The 19,017-nt window shown below is 51.4% G+C and overlaps 1 protein-coding gene across 16 annotated transcripts in view; it reads right to left on the bottom strand.

The window, feature by feature from the left end:
• PLEKHA6 (pleckstrin homology domain containing A6) overlaps positions 1 to 19,017 on the bottom strand; it is a 139,511-nt gene that overhangs the window by 71,021 nt on the left and 49,473 nt on the right. Inside the window, exon 1 of one of the 16 annotated variants that reach the window (XM_036075883.2) lies at positions 3,829 to 4,038. The exons of the other annotated variants lie outside the window; for them this stretch is intronic. The gene's annotated coding sequence lies outside the window, so the exon portion shown is untranslated. Of the gene's footprint in view, positions 1 to 3,828; positions 4,039 to 19,017 lie in introns of those variants that run through there. 16 annotated transcript variants of the gene reach the window in all.

The raw sequence follows: 19,017 nt of genomic DNA on the forward strand, positions 1-19,017 counted from the left end.
GAAAAATCAGAAAATTCTTTCCTTGGCATCTGCTTTCAGAAAAAGGGTCCTAGGAGAAATCTCAAAAAGAGCATCTACTTCAATGTCTAGGGTGATTCCAAACTGATTTTCCCTTTAACGCATTCTCCCCTAGAGGTCTGCACACTTGCGCACACCCAACCACGTGACTCAGTCTGGCAGCTGGGGCTGCCTGGGGATTCCCACATATTTGTTGCTATTCTAGGCCTGACTCCTCAGAAGGTGGAAGACTCAGACGTTCTCATGGCTCCAGGAGCCTGCACTGCAGATTTAGGAAAGTTACAGTTGATATTCTTGGGAGTTCAAGAAGATCCACCATTTCAAAAACTGATGGCAAGATTTTTAAGTGCCCTTAACTCTTGACCATCTAAAGGGGTATTTCCAAATGACTAACACTGGACACCAGATATAAAATATACCTCATGCTGCTCCCATAATCCAATCCACAAATTCCCTCTCTCTTCCAAGGATAGAAAATGATTTCCATTGTTTCCAAAAGATACTACAGGAATTAAGAATTGGCAAAGCCTGATCTTGGAGCCCCTGAGAGAAGGGAGTCTCTGACTCTCTGATAAAGAGGAGGAAGAAGTAAGAGCATATTCCTTTGCCAGAGAGTAGCCTTTTCTGGGAGGTAAGAACCCCCCACAGCTTTTAAAAATGAGAAAACCAAGACTCATTATGAGTTTATCATGACCCAAGGACCCACAGGGAAACAACAGTGGTGACAAGGCCCGAATCCAGGTTTTCAGGTATCTGCCCAAAAGAGCTGTTATCAGGGAAATTCTCAACTGTTTGGAGAAGGTCCTGCCTGGAGGCAAGATTTTTGGATTCCGTGCACCAGTTAAATTTCAAAAAATGAAATTTAAGGAACCACTATAAGGCTGCCAATTTTTTATTTTGCCAAATAAGGACATTTTAAGAGCCCAACTACCATCCACTCTCACCACCAGCTCATGAAAAGAATAAAAAAGCCATAACCCAGAATAAATATTGGAGCACATCTTCTGCCCCTGAAAGGAAACCTTGGAACTGAATATATTTTGTTTTCTGGGGAAAAATAAAAGATCAGTATGTTTACCCTATTTCTCTCATTTCACCTCAGACTGGTGAAACTCTTGTCACTGACCCAAAATTGATAATCAGTGGGCCAGGTGACCTCTCTATGCCCCTTTTAGCTTAAGCCTGGAAATTAGGAGAAAGACCCTAAGCTTTAGAGATTTGGACCTTCCCAGGAGACCTGAGCTGGACAAATGTGGGAGAGAGACGGGAGAAATGAACACACCCGCTATGCCTTGCGTATGGGAACGCACTCTTTCAGCTACAAAGACCTGAACAGATGTTGGTTGCTGTGTTCATAAATTCAGTGTTCAGGGAGCATCAACCTCCATGTGGAGCCTCCCAAGTTTCAGGGAGCCCCCTGGACTGTTCAGTCCCCTCGCCTGTCGAGATAAGCTGGGGAGAAGAGGAAAGAAGCCAATCTGCCCCACCGAGTCAAGAATGACCTGAGAGATAAAGGCAGCCTCTGGTGAGTGATCAAGGGCAGCAAACCAGGCGTGACACAGACAGAGACCCACTGATGCCGTTTCACACATACAGTTCAGAGCCCAGTGAGGACGGACTTTCTTCCAGGGAGCAGCTGCTCCACTCTGCCTACCACAGAGATTCGCTTCTTGCTCATGGTTCTGACGAGGAAGGCATGGGGGAGGAAGAGGACAGAGAGGTGGATGCAGCACTGTGGTATGGAGGAAAAAATACAAAAAAGGCCCTGGATGAGGAGCTGGATCTTGATCCTCATCCTTGACCACCTGCTGACTAACCATATGTCCTATGGCACCTCTTGGTTCTGGTTTCCTCATCTACATGGTAGGAATGATATTCTCTCTGTCTCCCTTAGGGGACTGCAGTTAGACTGTGAGACCCTTGAGGACAGAACCAGGTCTTCTTTTTTTTTTTTTTTCTTTTTTTTTAGAGAGACTGTGTGTGCATGCATGCACAAGTGGGGTGGGGGAGGGGGAGAGGGAGAGAGAGAATCTTCAAGCAAACTCCCGCTGAGTGCAGAGCCTGACGCGGGGCTCATTCTCACAACCTATGGATCATGATCTGAGCAGAAACCAAAGTTGGACGCTTAATCGACCGAGCCACCCAGGTGCCCCCAGAACCAGGTCTTATCCATATCTGGACCTCAATATCTTAACACAATACCCAGGAGAGGAAAGCGATTGGTAAACATCTGCTAAACTTAGAGCCAGAATGGGAGAGTGTCTGTGAAAGTGCGCTCCGCGCTGGGAAGCTCTGCACAATTGAATAAAAGGAAGGGTTATTGTTATCCTTTGGCCAAAATTATGTATGCATCACACCATCTGTCATATATACAAAGACACTGGAATTCTCTTTGGAAGTAGATGGTGATGTAAATAAAAAATAATTTTTAAATGCCCACAGTTTCAAATATAACCATAACGTACAACCCATTAATTATATTGCCTAATAAATAGCTGTGTGATTGCATCCCAGATTCAACCGCACTATACAATTTCCTTTCTGAGAATGTGTCTTTACTTCCCTTTGTCCTGCCCACATCGCCTCTCATCCATCTATCTCATTGTATTCAGAAGTCAGTAGATAAACCCCGGTTCTCTCTCCTACTTGAGGTTACATCTATATTGAGAGTTGAGGTCCCTTGGCTGGCTGCAGCTTTGGAAGGTACAAGAGCTTAGGACTCCCTGGCCCTCTCGCTTTATTCCTTCCCATCCACCGTGTTCTGCCTCTAGCTCACTCTGCCGCAGTCCATTTCCAACGCTTATCTCATCACCCTAAACCTGCTTTTCAAAAGCCACCTCCAGGCTCCTGCCGAGTCCCATGGGCCTAGCCCACCCACCATCTCTGCTGGACCCTTCCACACAGGGTGTGCTGCCCATGGGCATGACTATGCCAACAGGTCTCAGCGGCCAGGGCAGGCTGCCCACCCACCAGCCCCCGTAGGAGGTAAGGCTCTGGTCTCTGCTCCTGGCCGCTGAGAAACACCATGCAAATCCTGGGAAGGCAGACCCACATGCAGCCAGCCTTTCCCACCACCCACCAATCACCTCCCCACCCAAATTTCCGCTTTCGGGAGGAATGCCAAGTCCTCCATGCCCTCTCACCCACCCACCCCTTGTCCCAGGCATTGGCCTGCATCCTGCCCAATTCTGAGACACCGAGAAGAAAAGGCTCCTGGCACTTGTCTCTCACAGCTTTGATCTCTTTAGGCTGGTTCAAGCTAATTCCACATGCTGGTTACACCCTCCCACCACACAGACAGCTACAGCACTTACAGTTAGCTTTTTTGGGAGGGTTTCCAAGTGCCTGCAAAAACCAAGGCTGGCTCTGGGGGCATTAGTCCTCTAGATGCCTATCTCCAGGACAGACCCATGTTCCTAAGCTCGCTCCGTAGCCCCCTACCTCCAAGTAAGGAAATAGTCACATTCTAGAAGTCAGAAGGGTTTTCCTAACTTTTTGATGGACATGCATGGGACATTCTTATTTGTTAGTAGAGAAAGGAATTAAATGAAAGAAGAAGGAGAAGAAAATCTGTTTTCCAAATATAATAGAAGTGCCCCCAGTACACATGCCCCCCCCCACATTCTTTCTCTCACTCTCTCCCTCCCTCCTGTCTCCCTCCCTCCTCTCTCTCACTCTCTCTCACTCATTGTGAACCACTCCTCTTTGCCCAACATGTGCGCCCTTTTCCCCCCACCGCCGTCCTCTCCACGGGAAGTCTGGGTAGCCCCAGTTCTTCCTAGCCTAGGTCCCCCGGACCCCAGATTTTACCTTCCATGCTGGAAGTCAGGAACCAACTGGAAGACACAGACAGCTGACTGGGAAGGAAGGAAACAACACTCCAGATCGGAGAAAATTGCCAGGGGTGGCCGATGCAGCTCCCATGAGAAGGAAGGAGACAGGGAAAGAGCCAGAGAATCCAGAATTTCCCTAGCCTTCCAGGAAGGCTCTGGTGTTAGCTCTCTCCCAGCTACAGCATTGCCTGAAAACCAGGGGAAAGTCTCCTGATAAAGTGGGGGTCTGAAATCTGAAACTGCAGGTTGGCTGAGTCCTATATAAACACACTCACACCCCCGGCTCCTGGGGTCTGATGGCTCACCCGCCCTCGTTCCCTTCTCCTCCCTCCCCACCCTGCCTGCAACTTGGTAACATCAGACAGCCCTCTAGCTGCAGCTCCTCTAGAAACCCCGAGCGGAGCCAAGCAGAGCCTGGCAGACACAGGAAGGGACCTGTCAGGCGCTGTCCACATCTCTCCCAGCCCCAACCCTAACCCCTCCAGCAGCGCAAGACCGGGTGCTCAAGTGGCCCTCAGGGTCAAGGCAGAAGAGCGATGGGCAAGTTCTCAGTTTAGGAGCAGAGATTTCTAGACTCCTCCTCCACACCAAGGAATAATATTTTCCTAAGGATCAGATTCCAGATAACTGGTCCGGCATAGACTAATTGCTAAACTCACCTTCCTCTCTACTCCTCTTCCGGTTTTCCGCATCTGGCGCTTATGGAACCACCCTTTTTCCTTACGGTTCACCCACAATAGGATTAGGCCACATGAGAGTGAGAAGGGAAAGCATGGGGACAGTGACCCCATTTTGCAGATGAGGGAGCTGAGGCCAGAAAGAGGAAACGGCTTGTCAAACCTGGGGAGTGACTCCCGGCCTGATTTGGCATCTTGGGTGGTAGAACCAAAAGAGAAGTCTTTAAAAGTCAGATGGAAAAAAAAAAAGTCAGATGGAATCACATTTTAATACAACTAGATATTCACCTGAAGCACTGATTGTGAGAAAAATCATTTACCGTTGCTGGGCCTCAATTTCCTCAGTTGGAAAATGAGGCAAAATATACCACCCGAGAGAGTAACAATTCAAATAAGGTGACAGGCATGAAGCGGTGGAGAGGCAGGAGGCCCTCAGAAAGATCCACTGCCCTCCTGCTCGGGTCACTATTGCACACCACCCGTTACCAGTCTGTTTCTCACTCAAGAAGGTAACTCTAAATTGCCTGTAGTATTTACTAATCCTTCAGGTCTTGGTTTACTGTTTCTCATGCATGGTGTTTATGTTAATCTGACTATTAACATCCATAGCTGACTTGGTGCAGTGCTCAGAATGCAACACTTCGCTTCTATAAAGGGAGATCTTTGGTCTAGAGGCTGAGGTCACAGATTGGCACTGAAGATCTCCCCGCAGGTGTTTCTCACATCTCCACCTCCAGGCTCCAAGCCTCAGTCCCCTGGAGCCCAACCACCTACTGAGCATCTTCCTCAAGGGTAACTAGTCTTTGCCTTAAAGTCAGCATGTCTAAAATCAAGATTCACCATGCCCTGACTAACCATATGATAGTATTGATGTGGAAAAGTCTCCAAGACACAGGAAATGAGGAGAGCGAGGGGCAGAGCAATTAACTTGGTATGCTACCATCTGGGTTAAGAAATAATCTGTAACTACCTGTATGTTTCTACAGAGCCGGGGTCAGTAAATTTTTTTTTTTTTTTTAAAGATTTTATTTATTTATTTGAGAGAGAGAGAACGAGAGACAGAGAGCATGAGAGGGAGGAGGGTCAGAGGGAGAAGCAGACTCCCCGCCGAGCAGGGAGCCTGATGTGGGACTCGATCCCGGGACTCCAGGACCATGACCCGAGCCGAAGGCAGTCGCTTAACCAACTGAGCCACCCAGGCGCCCGGTAAATTTTTTATGTAAAGGGTTAGAGAGTAAATATTTTCAGGGCCATATATTTCAGGGCCAGTAAATATTTCATGGGCCATGGAGTCTCTGCTGCAAATACTCAATTCTGCCTTTATTGTGCAAAAGCAGCCGCGGACAATATGTAGACAAACCAGCATAAACAAATGAGCATGAGTCAATTCGCATAAACAAATGAGCATAAATGAATTAACAAACAAATGAGCGTGGCGGTAAACAAGACTCTACTTGTGGATATTACAACTTGAACTTCATATCATTTTAATGAATCAAAAATCCTATTTTTTTTTTCAACCATTTAAAATATAAGCCCCACTTTTGGCTCATGGTTCATAACAAATGAGGTGGTGCGATGGATTTGGCCCGTGGGTCTTGGCTGAGACTGGCTTAGAGCATCTCAGGAGGGATGCACCAGACCCTGGTAACAGTGGTCACCTCCGAGGAGGGAGCTGGGAGCAGATCCGCGACGGAGCAGGAGGGAAACTTTTCGCTGGAAACTATTCTGTGCCATTTGAATACTGCAACCTACACAGGTCAGACGCGGTCAATTATTAATGGGCTCGCCATCCAAGTTCTCTTACTTCTATCAATATCAACGTTAACTGTACCAGGCTCGTAACCCCCAGGTCGACTTTGTCTTTCTCCCACCCAAGTCTGTTACCCGACAGTAATCGGTGCCCAAAATCCACTGGCCCAGTTCACCCCAGTGCCTCAGCCCACAACTAGCTATCTATTCCTCTCCCAAGCACGCCTATTATTGCCCTCTACCACTCCACTGTCCTGTCCTACAGCCTTCTTCCCTCAGCTGACTTTCTACTTGGGTCAAGCTCGTTTCCAAGAGAGACTAAAGCCTTTGAAGGACTGGGACTGACTAGTCATTCCTTGCCTTCCCTCTCCGCTCTTACATCAGGGCCTTGCACCTGACGGAATGCCATAAATAGGCGCTTGATTGTTAATCCCCCATCCTGCTAGAGACAGTGTGGAACACAGGGGAAAGATGCATCCAGAACAGAAGTTGGTTCTGAGACACGTCGCAGGCAAGAGTCCACACAGGCGCAAAGCCTTCGATCGTAGTAAAGAACAAGGAGGGGTGAGGAGAGCCATTAGAGTCAATCTGGTCCAAATAAAAGGGGCTCTGCTCTGGAGAAGGAAGTCAGGAAGCCCCGTGGGGGGATTTTCTCCTAATCCCAATCTCTCATGCATTCACCTAGTATGGTAGGGAAACCCCCGATCCTCAGCTGGGGAATTCAGGTGATTTCAGAATCGGAGGCTCCCATATTTCAGGGGGACCTCAGCACTAAGCAATCTGCCCTTCCATCCAATGCAGGAAAAGCTCTCTCTAGCACCTAGGAAAGATGAACCTGCCACCCGAACTCGCACAGGGATGAGATGCTCACTACTTTGCAGGTAAGCCTGTTCCACTGTTGAGGAGTGTGGTTAAGCACACTTTCTGCTTCCATCCATTGTTTCCACTTCTGGAACTAAACAGATAAAGACTTTCTGAGTGGGTAACAAAAAACTAATGATAACTGCCAGATATAATAGCATTTTCAAATACTTCTTCCTTCCAAGATGTTCAAAGGGTTTTTAAAGACACAAAATCATTGACTCTCTGAAACTGGAAATACCTTTGCCCAAAAATGTTTATTGAATGAAACTGAATAGAGTCCCTTTTCCTGCTTTTCAACATGAAAGCATTCAGATTATGCAGTAAAAGGAATGGTTTTATTTCCTTACAGGAGGAAACTTCACAATCACCCATGGCAATGAGGGCCCTATCATCCCATTTTATGCTCCTGGGAACCCATGAGGAGAGCAGCTAGCTAGCTTGCCCAAAGTCGCACAGCTAGGATGTTCTAAAGCCGGGCTTCAAACCTAGGCCTGCCCAGCTTTAAAAGTCACAGTGTTTTCCCTAAGGTCCAAAGTTTCCATGACATTTGATCATCTTTGTCAACCTCACCCTGCCCCTGCAATGGGCAGAAATGAATATTTCCATCAAAAGCACAGGGGAGATCACCACATATAACAGTCCTGCAGCCCCTTCTAGATCCGTCCTCATGAGGCATTCAGGCCTTCCCGGGATGGCAGGAATGAGGCCAAACTCAGGCCAACGCCAGGATGCCCGCACCCCCCAGACACCCCAAGGGCAGAGTGGCATCTCCCTAGCTCCCCCATGGTGCACAACCCTGTGCTTTCCATCAGCCAGGCCTCACAGGGGCCCGGTTCCAGGCCTCCCGACAGGGCTGTGACGTTCAGGAGCCCACGAAGCAGGGCATTGTTGGGGCAGCACAAACACAACATTGACCTGGGTCCTGGCACCGTCCCTATGCAACCTGCTTTTGGCAAATATTTGTCTGGCTCGCCCAATAGCGGGCCAGGAGCCACTACGACGACCCCCAGCCCGACAACCCCGGTTCTGGGAAGGTGGGCTGTGGAGCGCTGGGGCTAGGCACCGAGGAACCACAAACACTTGGATCCAGTCACTCCTCCAGGCCTCAGCAGAGAACTGCCGGCATGCTTTGCGCCTCCCACACCCTCCAAGCAGCTCTGAAATGTTTGCAGCCAGGCTCTTAGCCCATTAGCGAAGCTCCGCTTCAAATCCCCGAGTGGCTCCTGATTGTCCGGCTGGGGTTCACAGTGCTATGATGCCCTCCTCCACCCTACCTGGCTCTCTTTCCAACCTACCCTGCAGGTGCCTGGAAACACACCTGGTTACTCTCCACCTCCAAGCGCCTACCTCCGGAGATGCGCACATGCCTGGGCTCATCTGGCCCCGGAGACTACCTAGACACAGGAGATGACCCTCCCCGTTTCTCAAGAGGGCAAACCACAGCCAGGAGTTGAAAGCTCACACAGGATGTGAATGTTGGAGACAGAAACAGGCCCCGAGCCCACTGCTTCTTTTCTCCATCGTGGCAGAGAAGACACCCACTCTTCTTGATTAGTCTTTAGTCTGGACTGGCCCAAGGAAATCCCATGATGCTCTACCTCTCCTGCCCCCATTCTCAGGTAGCTGTCCTTGAGACCTGCACCTGGCACTCTCAAGCTACCCACCCTTTTATCTGCCATCTCCCCGGGAGACGTGGTCATTAGCAGAGAGTCCTATGTAGGTGCCTAATTAAGCAATCAGCAGCAAATGCAGAAACCTGTTCAAGCCACCCCACAGAGCATCCACCCAGGGATCCTCTTACAGTCAACTCCCTCCCCCGAGCTTCCTGGAAAGGTCCCTATTGTTTGCCTGGAACATAGAAAACTGTCTGATTCTGCCCTCCTACTTATCTGCCGGCACCGACTTCCCAGACTCGGCATACCCCCGGGGAGGGGGGCCGTTCACGTGGGAATGGTGCCCCCAGAATTGTGGGACACAGTAGCCCCAGGTAGTTGGGAAAGTGAAGGGACAGGGTGTTCTGAGAGGGAGGGACAGGGTGTTCTGAGAGGATGTCTGCCTACCTGGCTTTTTTAGGTGTCGCAGAGCTATATGCTGCTGGGCTGGCATTTTGGGGTCAGGGCACAGGAAGCAAGGAGCCCTCGAGCAGGTTGGTAGGAAGGTGGCAGGGGTGGAGGTGGGCAGCGTGGGTGGCTCAGCACTCCTCCCCCCTGTGTCTCTGAGTCCTCTCCCTTTTCTGCACTGTCTGCTCACCTGTTCCTGTTTCACCCTTTAAATGGAATGTTCCACTTGCCCTGGGAGCCCGGGGGGGGGTTGGAATTCTGTGCTCAAGAAGAGCTTTCTTCTTTAGAGACTGGAGTCTCTAGGATTCCCTCGGAGACTGCTGTGGATGGCAGGTGCAGGAAATGGGACAAGCGCAACAGCAGAGGAGGATCCTGGGAGGACAAGACGGACTCGAACTCGTGCCCGCTCCCCCTAGCCTGGGGATGGTCAAAGCAGGGGGCTGGAAGCGAAGGACACCTGCTGCCTCCCTTGATCCTGGCTGATCCCCCTCTCAGGTGTCAGACCGGCACCCCAACAAGCTGGAGCGACAAACAATGAGGGCCCCCTAACCTCTTCTCCTGTGCCCCTCCCTGAATCATATCTTGTCTTTCTTCTCCGAGGCCTTGTCGCCTTGTCGCCCAGCGCAGAGACCTTTGTCAGCCTCATCTCTTTGAGCCTCGCAATGGGGCAGAGGAGGCTAGGCGCGCCTGTACTGTTGCCCAGGAGCTTTTCAAAGGGACGGTGTGTATGCCAGTGTTGGGGGGGGAACAGCACCTCAGGACAAATCCAGGGCTCCTAGTCCCCTGGGAGCTCCAATTACCCCCCAACCCACACCCTCGTATCAATGCAGGCCTCAGGGAGCTGCCGTGCCCCAGGGCTCTGCTGGCTTGGCCCACAACCCTGGGCACATTCTCATTCCGTCAAGATAGGTAGGTTCTCTCTGGCAGAAATGGGAGAATAACATTTCTTTCCAGTCGCTGGGCCCTGCCCAGCTGTTTTCCAACTCCAGTGAGACAACTTGGGCATTGATGACAGCAGGAAAGATTTAGGTTAGACACCAAGAAGCACTTGGAACAAATGATAAGAGAAAGTTTAGGACTCTGCCTTGTGTGTTAGAAATACAGCCAATTTCCCTCGGTAGCGTAGGGCTTACTGCCTGTTTCCATCCTGTTACGCTCTCGCTCAGAAATTCCCAGTGGCTGTCCCCTCCCCTCCTGGCCGCAGGAAGGACTAACTCCTTGGCACCCAACACCCACTAGAGCGCATGCCTGTTCATCTTTTAGACGGCATATTCCACTGCCCTGTGGGTCAATTTTCTAATCAGGCCACAGCTTCTCGATATTTCCCCCGAAGGCTTTGGTCATCTCTGTGTGCAGCCGGGCCACCCCCTCGCTCTCACCAGGAGGCCCCACTCCTCTCCAGCCACCACAGAGAGCCAACCTTTAAGGTTAAGCTTAGCCAAATTGATTATCTGATAACCCGAGGAACTCCCCTACAAAACCCATTCCCCAATTCCATCTTAGACACCTGTTGAATGTAAATCTCCTGGGAGAAGCAGGTGGACATGGATATAAGGCTGAGCTCAAAGGCCACCTCTTCGGGGAAGCCCCTGTTAAACACCCCAGCCCACAGAAAGTGCCCCCCCTATGAAGATATAGGTGTGTATCTTGGTCATGCATTCCCTAGACATGTCTTTTTTTTTTTTTAAGATTTTATTTATTTATTTGACAGAGAGATAGCACAAGTAGGCAGAGAGGCAGGCAGAGGGAGAGGAGAAGCCGACTCTCCACCGAGCAGGGAGCCCGACGTGGGGCTCCATCCCAGGACCCCGGGATCATGACCTGAGCCGAAGGCAGCCGCTTAACCGACTGAGCCACCCAGGTGCCCCTTCCTAGACATGTCTTAAGCATCCATAGTGCCAGGGTCTGAGATAAGATGGGGTCCCTGGGCTCAAAGAACCCCCAATGCAGTGACTGGACACAGACCAAACTCACAAAACCATCCTCCCCTCAAAGCCACCTGTGATGAGGGCCGTATGAATGAAGAGTCAGGAGATGTCCAGGGAGGCAGCAGCATGGGGACCACGAGCTTCGGAGAGACGGAAGGTGGGCATTCCAGAAAGAAAGGCACTATGAAGAGGTGGGAGAATGCTGGGGCCCCTGGGCTAGGTCAGGGGTCATGCTGGGAGGTAAGAATAACAATAGGAAGGGAATAGACACACATCTATTGTGTGTTTACCGTGGACACTATTGGACCTGCTCTCTATTTATGGCCTCCTTTATCCCTCATCGCTAACTGAAGCTGGAAGAGTATTGGGGGCCAGGCTGCGGAGTCCCACCACGCACACAGTGTGGCTCCTGCTCAGTTCATATTTTCTCACTGAGCAACAGATAAAATGATCTCTGAAGGCTCACTCCCAGCAGAAGGAAGGCAGGATCCTTCGGGAGCAACTATGGCTCTGAAACATGTTTTCCTCACTTTTGTAGACTATTAAAAGCACCACCGGGGCTGATGCCGGAGGAGAGGCACTGGTTGGGCGAGAGCCTGGCTTTCCTGCTGCAGGATGTGAGCGGGGGTGTTAGAGCACTGCCTGGCCCCACGAGACACCCCAGCAAGGCTTGGGCAGACAGCTGTCCAAAGGACAGCTGTGGGTTGCTCAGAATAGGGACCCAGGAGAAATGGTCTCAATGGGCTGGCCCAGGGGGACCTGATCTCTCCAGAGGTCCCTTGTCCCCAATGTCAGTGTGGAACCTGTGCAAGCAAGGCTCCGTCAGCACACCTCTGAGCGCGCAGGGCCTCCTGAACTGACCTTGTCCTTCCTCCTTCCCCCCAGGGACAGCACCTTAGCAGACCCATTCCAGAGAGACGGGGGTCCCTTCCAAAAGGTCACAAGATTCCCCCTGGTTTCCACCTTTTCCAGCCTCCTGGTCTTTGGCTGGCTGGCCGGAATTTAAATCCATCTCCCCCTGGGGAAGTCAATACAAATGTCAGATTTACTCAGGTAAGAAGGACACCAGGGACAGGACAGGTGGAAGCCACAGTGCAGTCCTCACCCCTCTGGCTCCCGCACTCGGATAGGACAGGGTGGGAATGACTCTACCGAACCTCCCCAGCGGGCAGCCAGAGCTGAAGGACAGGGGAACCAAATGATGAAGTCGGTAGGCGAAGAGGCCTCTTTGTATCCACTTCCTGAAGCATCTCCACAGTTTATACGGACGGAATCACATCATCGACCGTGTAATCTGCAGCTGAAATCGCCGGAACTGGAAGCCAGGAGAACTGTGCTCTAGTCTGCTCTGCACCTTGGCCGAATCCCTGAGTACCTGTGCCTCTCTTCCTTCCCTTGTGCAACAGAACAGAACCTCGGTTTACCTAATTCAGCCCTTATGAGTGTAAAATAACTTGATAAATATAAAAATATTTCAAAAGTCAAACCTAAAGGCAAAATATAGTAGATGTCGACAGTACACCAATTGGCTCATTAAGAGACCCCCAGGTATTTCAAGGCCTCAGCAATGAGCCCCACACTCTGGGCTCCAAGCAGGGGCTCCAGCTTGGAGCGCCTTTCCCTGGTTTGAGTTTGAGCAAAATCCCCACAGCTAGGGCCCCAGGAAGGAACGCCTGACCCCAGCTGCAGCCATCTCCCGGGGTCTGAGCATACTCTCTTCAGAGTCCCCCATCTGAGAACCACGAGGTACCTTCCCACCATCCCAGAGCCCCGGCGCTCCCAGCTAGAGCCCCACCGATTTCTGAAAAGAAGCCACTCCAAGCCCCTCAGGGGTGTCCCCCTCACTACCCTCCTTGCTTTCTGAGTACATTCCAAAGGATAGTGAATTTCACACTGGAAATTTTTTTTTTTTTTTGAGAGAGAGAGAGTACACATGAACAAGGTCAGGGAGGGGACAGAAGGAGAGAGAGAATTTCAAGCAGACTCCGCACTCAGCGCGGAGCCCAGATGCCGGGCTTGATCTCACGACCCTGAGATCATGACCTGAACTGAAACCAAGAGTCGGGCGTTCAACCAACTGAGCCACCCAGGCGCCCGCACACTGTAATCTCTGAATTACAATTTAGTAAATCAAGATTGGCATTTTAAAATTTTAATGGAACAGAATAGAAAATATCAGAACACACAGCACTCTGTGAAAGTATTAAAAGCCATAACACACACACACACATAAACACACAGAGGGCTGGACTCTTGACTCAGCCACTTGAGCTTTCTATGCTTCAGTTTCTTCATCTTTAAAATGGGTACAGCGGCAGTGCCCACCTCACAAGGCTATTGTGAGGATAATGTTAGTTAATATACATAAAACATTTGGAAAAGCACTTGGCACAAGCGCTGTATATAAAAGTGTAATTTCATATATTTATATACACATATAAAGGGGTGTGTGCGTGCATGGGTGTGTATGTTTCCTTGTTTACAAGGTAAACATCTTTCTGTAGTGTGGAGAAAAAAACTGAAAACCACTGCTCTGGGAGAAGCTAAGAGTTGTCTCTCCAAGGACAGTACTCGCTTAGAGACAAATTCCCAAGTCTCAGAGGCTTCACAGGTGTTTGCACACCTCTGTTTGGGGAGAGAGGCAAAGGTCACGCGAGGAACACACGGCCGGGCAGCGTGGGTACCGAGAGCACCATGCTAAGTGCGTCCCAATTGAGTCATTTAATCCACAAACAACCCTATGTAGGGTATTAGGAATCCCATCTACAAGAGAGGGAACAGAGGCACAGAGAGGTTAGGTTGCCACACAGCTAGTAAGACCTAGAGCCAGGCTTTGAGCTCTACCTCCCAAATCTGGGCTTTTAACCACTATAGCACACTGTCTGCTTCACTTTAAGGCCAACTTCTCACACAGGAGAGGGAAGCGAGACGTAGGAAGGTTCTGAGGAGGTGGCCCTGCTGTAAGAGGGGTTGCGCTCGCCTTAAAAGCAAGCGATTTCATTTTCTAATGGCTTGAATTGAGGATACAGCACTTCCCGGCTCCCACCATAGAGTCCAGAGAGTTCTATGATAGTTGGAAGTATAAACGTGGTGAACAAGGCTCATAACCATATGATGTGCTCCCTACTTGATTAATCTCAACAGTATGAACTTGCATAGAGATATCAGACTCCCCCATACCCTTTATCCCAGAAGACCCGGGTTCTTTCCGATCTCGTCTCATTTTACCTTCTCCACAGCCCCGGGACGCCAGGAGGGGCCCCACTGTCCTGTTTTCCCCGCGCTGAGAAGCCCAGCCTTACCAGCGGTCATCCTGTGGGTGAGTGAGCGCCCCGTGAAGACTGGGGAGCCGGGGAGTTGTCTCAAAGGGCCTGGTGGCACTGATTCTCCCGGTTGGCCCCCGTTTTGCTCCCGCCTTGACATGGATGGGAACTCCCCCCCACCCCCGCCTCCCTGGCACAAGGCCCTCAGTTTACCTCTGGAGCCACCGTGGGTTTCATCAAACCCAGCTGCTCCCTCTGACGGGGAGAAAGAGGAGAAAGAAGACAACAGGGGCTGTGATTGGGGACTGCCCACCGGCCTTTACCTGGCTCGGGAAAACCCAGAGCTTGAGCAACAGGGGGAGCAGGTGCCTCTAGCCCATCAGCCTTCTGGACCATTCCCTCTGAAATCCCCAGCGTCCCCATTTACTGTCCTCTCCAAGGAGAGCTCGAGAACACCCCCTCATCCCAGCAACATCCAGGACTTCTGTTTGGATCTTTTCGTTCTGTGGTCAACCTCAAACCCTGATGACAAAACAAAACCAGCAAACATACGGAGAAACTGAGGTCCAGAGAGGCTGGGGGGCTTGCTCCTGGTCAGACTTTGTGAATTCAAGTGAGGGCAGGGCCCAGGAAGGCAGAAACTTCCACTCCCCCCATAAATCCTCCTTTCCCCACCCTGACAGAAGTGACCCCTCCCTCTCCGGTGCTTTCTCTCAACTCCTACACAGGTATTTCTGAGTCCATCCTGTACAGCACTGATTTGTTGAAGCGTCTGTCTCTCCCATAGAGTTCTTTAGGGGCGGTGGCCATGTCTTATTCATCTTTGCATTCCTGGTGTCTGGCATATAGTGATTTCTCAATAAATGTTTGGGAAGACCGGCCAGGAGTGAGGCAGGGAAAGTGGGATAGAGAAAGAGGAAGGGGCAGAGAAAAAGAAATGGAAGGGGAGGGAGGGAGGCCAGGGAGCAGAGGAGAGAGCAGGAAGGCAGGTAGGAGCGAGGGAGGAGGGTGAGCAGGTTCCAGGAGATCACGGGCACGTCAAGCCGGTGGAACCGGACCACAGCACGGGGGCCTCTGCTGGTCTCACTGGGATGCTGGAAACAGATTGCCCCCAACCCTTCCCAGGACATAGGTTAGGAGCACCTGTAAGGGGCAGCCTTTCAGCTGCCAAGGAGGCCAGACAGTTGCCCAGGACTCCAGACATGGCTGCCCATCGTTATTTCTTTCCCTCTTTTCCCACCTCCAAAAAGTGAGAACCACTTGCCGTTTTCCTTCTTTTCTTCTGCCATGCGCCACTGCCCCCTCCCGCCTTGCTGTTCCCACCTGTTAAAGGCAGGCTCCTTCCTGTCCTGAGGATGGGATGGATTTAGGAGAATGGGGGACATAAGCTGGGGACACTCCGCTGTGGGACCCCCAACCCTGGAGGTGTTTTGGGGGTCCTTCCTGGGTGAGGAGTTAGTGTCAGCAGGAGCCTGAGGAAGGAGCCGTGTTTCTCCACCTGGATTCACCACCAACACAAGCTCTGCCTCCCTGAGGGGCTGTGAGGCAGGAGGGAGGAGTGGCTTCTAGAGGAAGGGGCTCCCGAGCAGCAGCTGTGGTCCCTGCATGACCCAGAGAAACCACTGGAAACCACAACTTAACAGGTTGGCTTCTCTTCGGAATTTCGCTGGAGGAGATAGGGGGACTTGCTATGCAGACTGAACCCCTGTGGGGCCCCCACTGCATCTCCTTTTCTAGAAAGTACTGGGTCCCCTACCTCCTCCCACATGGTCCATTACTCATACATCAGTCACACCCCCACACGTGTTTGTGGAGACCTACTACGCACAAGGCATGTTGGCCCTGGGGGTAAACCCTTGGTACTAGATCTCTGGAAGAGGTGAAGGGAGGATTGGGGGAGAGGGGTTCTCGGCCTTCTCCAAAACATCCAGAATAATGCCATTACAGTCTGCAAATGCTGCCCCATCTCTTTTGAAAAACAAGTCCTTGAGCCAAACCTGGCCCATGCCAGGCAGCCAGGCACCTGGAAATGAAGCAGGAAGGTATTCCAAGGGATCTTGTGGCTTCTCCTTTGTGCCAAGGTCTGGGTGGGGAAGGGGGGGGCGTCCAAGCTCAATCACACTGGGCTCCCTGAATGGAAAAGGCTGATGTTGAAAGGTAGAATCGGGGACAGTGTTAGCCAGAGGTCACCGTTGGGAGTGTCCTCAAGGACAGTAGAAGGAGTCAAGCAACACCAACAGGATAGTCTGCTACACAAAGTGCCACTTAGTGGGAGCCAAGGGCCCTGAGCTCCCTTTCTGACCCTACAGCGAATCTGCTGTGTACCCTCAGGCAGGCCACAAGCCTCTCTGAGCCTCAGGTAACTCATCTGCACAGGGCCGTAAGGATGGAGGCAGGAAGAGGAAACCAGCGGTGCCCCTGACTGCCTGCAGCCCTGAACGGTGAAATCCATGCTCCTGGGTCAGGCGGTCAAGGCCCTTCGCAGGCCAGCCTCCCTTGCGGCCTCATCCCCCGAGACTTCGGGAGCGTTTTCTGTGCCCCCTGAGTTCATGACAGTGCAAGCGCTGAGGACCCGGCCTGCTGCAGAGTCGGGGAAAGCAGGTGCCAGGAGCTGCCCCCAGGGCCCTGCAGGGCATGCTCCGCCTCCAATCCTTTAGTGGAGGACGGAGGCAAGAAGAGAGCAAAAGCAGAAACCATGACCGCTTCTGAGCACTTCACTATAAGCTATTGTCAGTGCTTCCGACACACGGTTTTTCTTAATCCTCAAATTAACTCTCTGAAAAGTGATGCCCAGAGAGGCTGAGAAACTTGCTCAAGGTCACACAGCAGGTGGCAGAGCTTAGGCGGGACCTCGGGTCCGTGGGACCCTCCCTCACCCTCCGTCTCACGCTGCCCAATATAAATACACTAACACACTAGCACCTGCGTGCGCCTAGACTTCTTTTTTTAAAGGGAGGAAATAATGATTTGTCAACCTCAAAGCTCTAAACTGCATGACTTTAGTCCTCGCTGCCTAGGCGGCCTTCTGGAAATTCTCTATTCCCTTCCTTTTCTGTTGCAACACAGGTTCCCAGAACACTAATGAGCCAGGCCAGCTTCCCGCCCCGCCGGGGAAGCCAGTGGGCTTGTACGCCAGAGTGCTGCCAGCCACCTCTTGCCACCTTCAAAGTGTCATTAGTGGCTGCCTGGCAGGTGGTCCCAGGCCCCTGCAGCCACAACCACTGCCCCTATCATCCAGAGCCATCAGCCACTGGATTCTGCCCTTAGTGGAAAGATAGCAGAGAATGGGCCTCCCGGGGTCTGCTCACCACCAACCACCACCACACTTCTCCCACACTCCACCGCATTCCCCCACCACGCATTTTTCTCTCAAAACCCAGCTGTGGCCGCTACCCATGCAAACTCCTCTGCCTGGGCTCCAAGGGCTCTTTCCCCACATCCTCTACTCCTTTCATTTCTTTCTTCTGTGACCTCCCCCACCCCAAGAACAAACCAAGCTAGCCGGCCCTGGGGAGTCTGCAAAGGCCCGCCCTGTCCCACGGGATGTCACCTTACTGATGCAAGTTCTTCCTCTTCTTCCCATCCTAAATCTGAACTATCTCTTCCAGGAAGCCCTCCCTGATACACCATGCCCCATCTGGATCTTGCCTTTGCTTTGCATTTTCTCAGAACTTAATACCTCCCCTGCATTTACATTAGTTGGATCCATTTGTTACATTTCAGTCATTTGACAAACGTTTCCTAAGGGTCTACAACTATGGGCGAGGCATTCATGTGTGTCTACTCTCTGCCAAGCACTGCCTTCAAGGGGTTTGCGCTCAGGCCCTTTCCTGAGGGAGGCCCGCCTCTGCACGTAGGTTGGGAGCTGTCTCGGGGACTGTCTCCTCTTTGTTCCATCCCGGCCCCTGACATTTACAAAGCACTTTCACTTGGGGTGTCTGGCTGGCTCAGTCAGAAGAGCATGTGACTCTTGGTTTCAGGATTGAGTTCGAGTCCCACATGGGGTGTAGAGATTACTCAAATAAATAAAAAAACTTAAAAAAAAAAAACCAAAAAACTAAAGCTTGTGCTTCCATTATCTCATATCTGCATGGCTCCCCCTACAAGGTAGGATGGAAGGGGTTATTACTCCATTTGAAAGATGGGGATGCGAAGGCCCAGAAAGATAAGGCGACCTGTCCTAGGGCCTCCTGCTGGCTACCAGCCAGGTCATCAACAGAATTCAGGTCCCCTGACTCCCAAGGAGAGTGGCCTCCGCCCCACCACGCAGACGAGGCTCTTTAAGAGTCAGATGGGACCTACGTGACCACTCATTTCTCGACCTCTCTCACTGCCCCTGGACCTTAAGGAAGAAAGAAAGCTGGGGCAAAAATAGAGGGCGTTAGGCGTGCTGGTGGAACTGGAAACTTCGCACCAGTTTACCCTTGTATTCCTGGCACATGGCAGGCCCTCGATACGTATTTGCCGAATGAATGAATGAGCCACTTACTGGAGAGGTGAGGGGCAGAGGGGATGAGCTAGTTAGTAACAGCAGCCCCGTGAGTGCGGGTCATCCGCTCAGGCCATCCCCGGCAGCCGCTCCCTTCTCATTACCTGCCTACCGACTGAGTGTTCTGACGGGG

This window comes from Halichoerus grypus, chromosome 7 (genome assembly GCF_964656455.1).
Source record: "Halichoerus grypus chromosome 7, mHalGry1.hap1.1, whole genome shotgun sequence".
Taxonomy (NCBI): Eukaryota; Metazoa; Chordata; class Mammalia; order Carnivora; family Phocidae; genus Halichoerus; species Halichoerus grypus.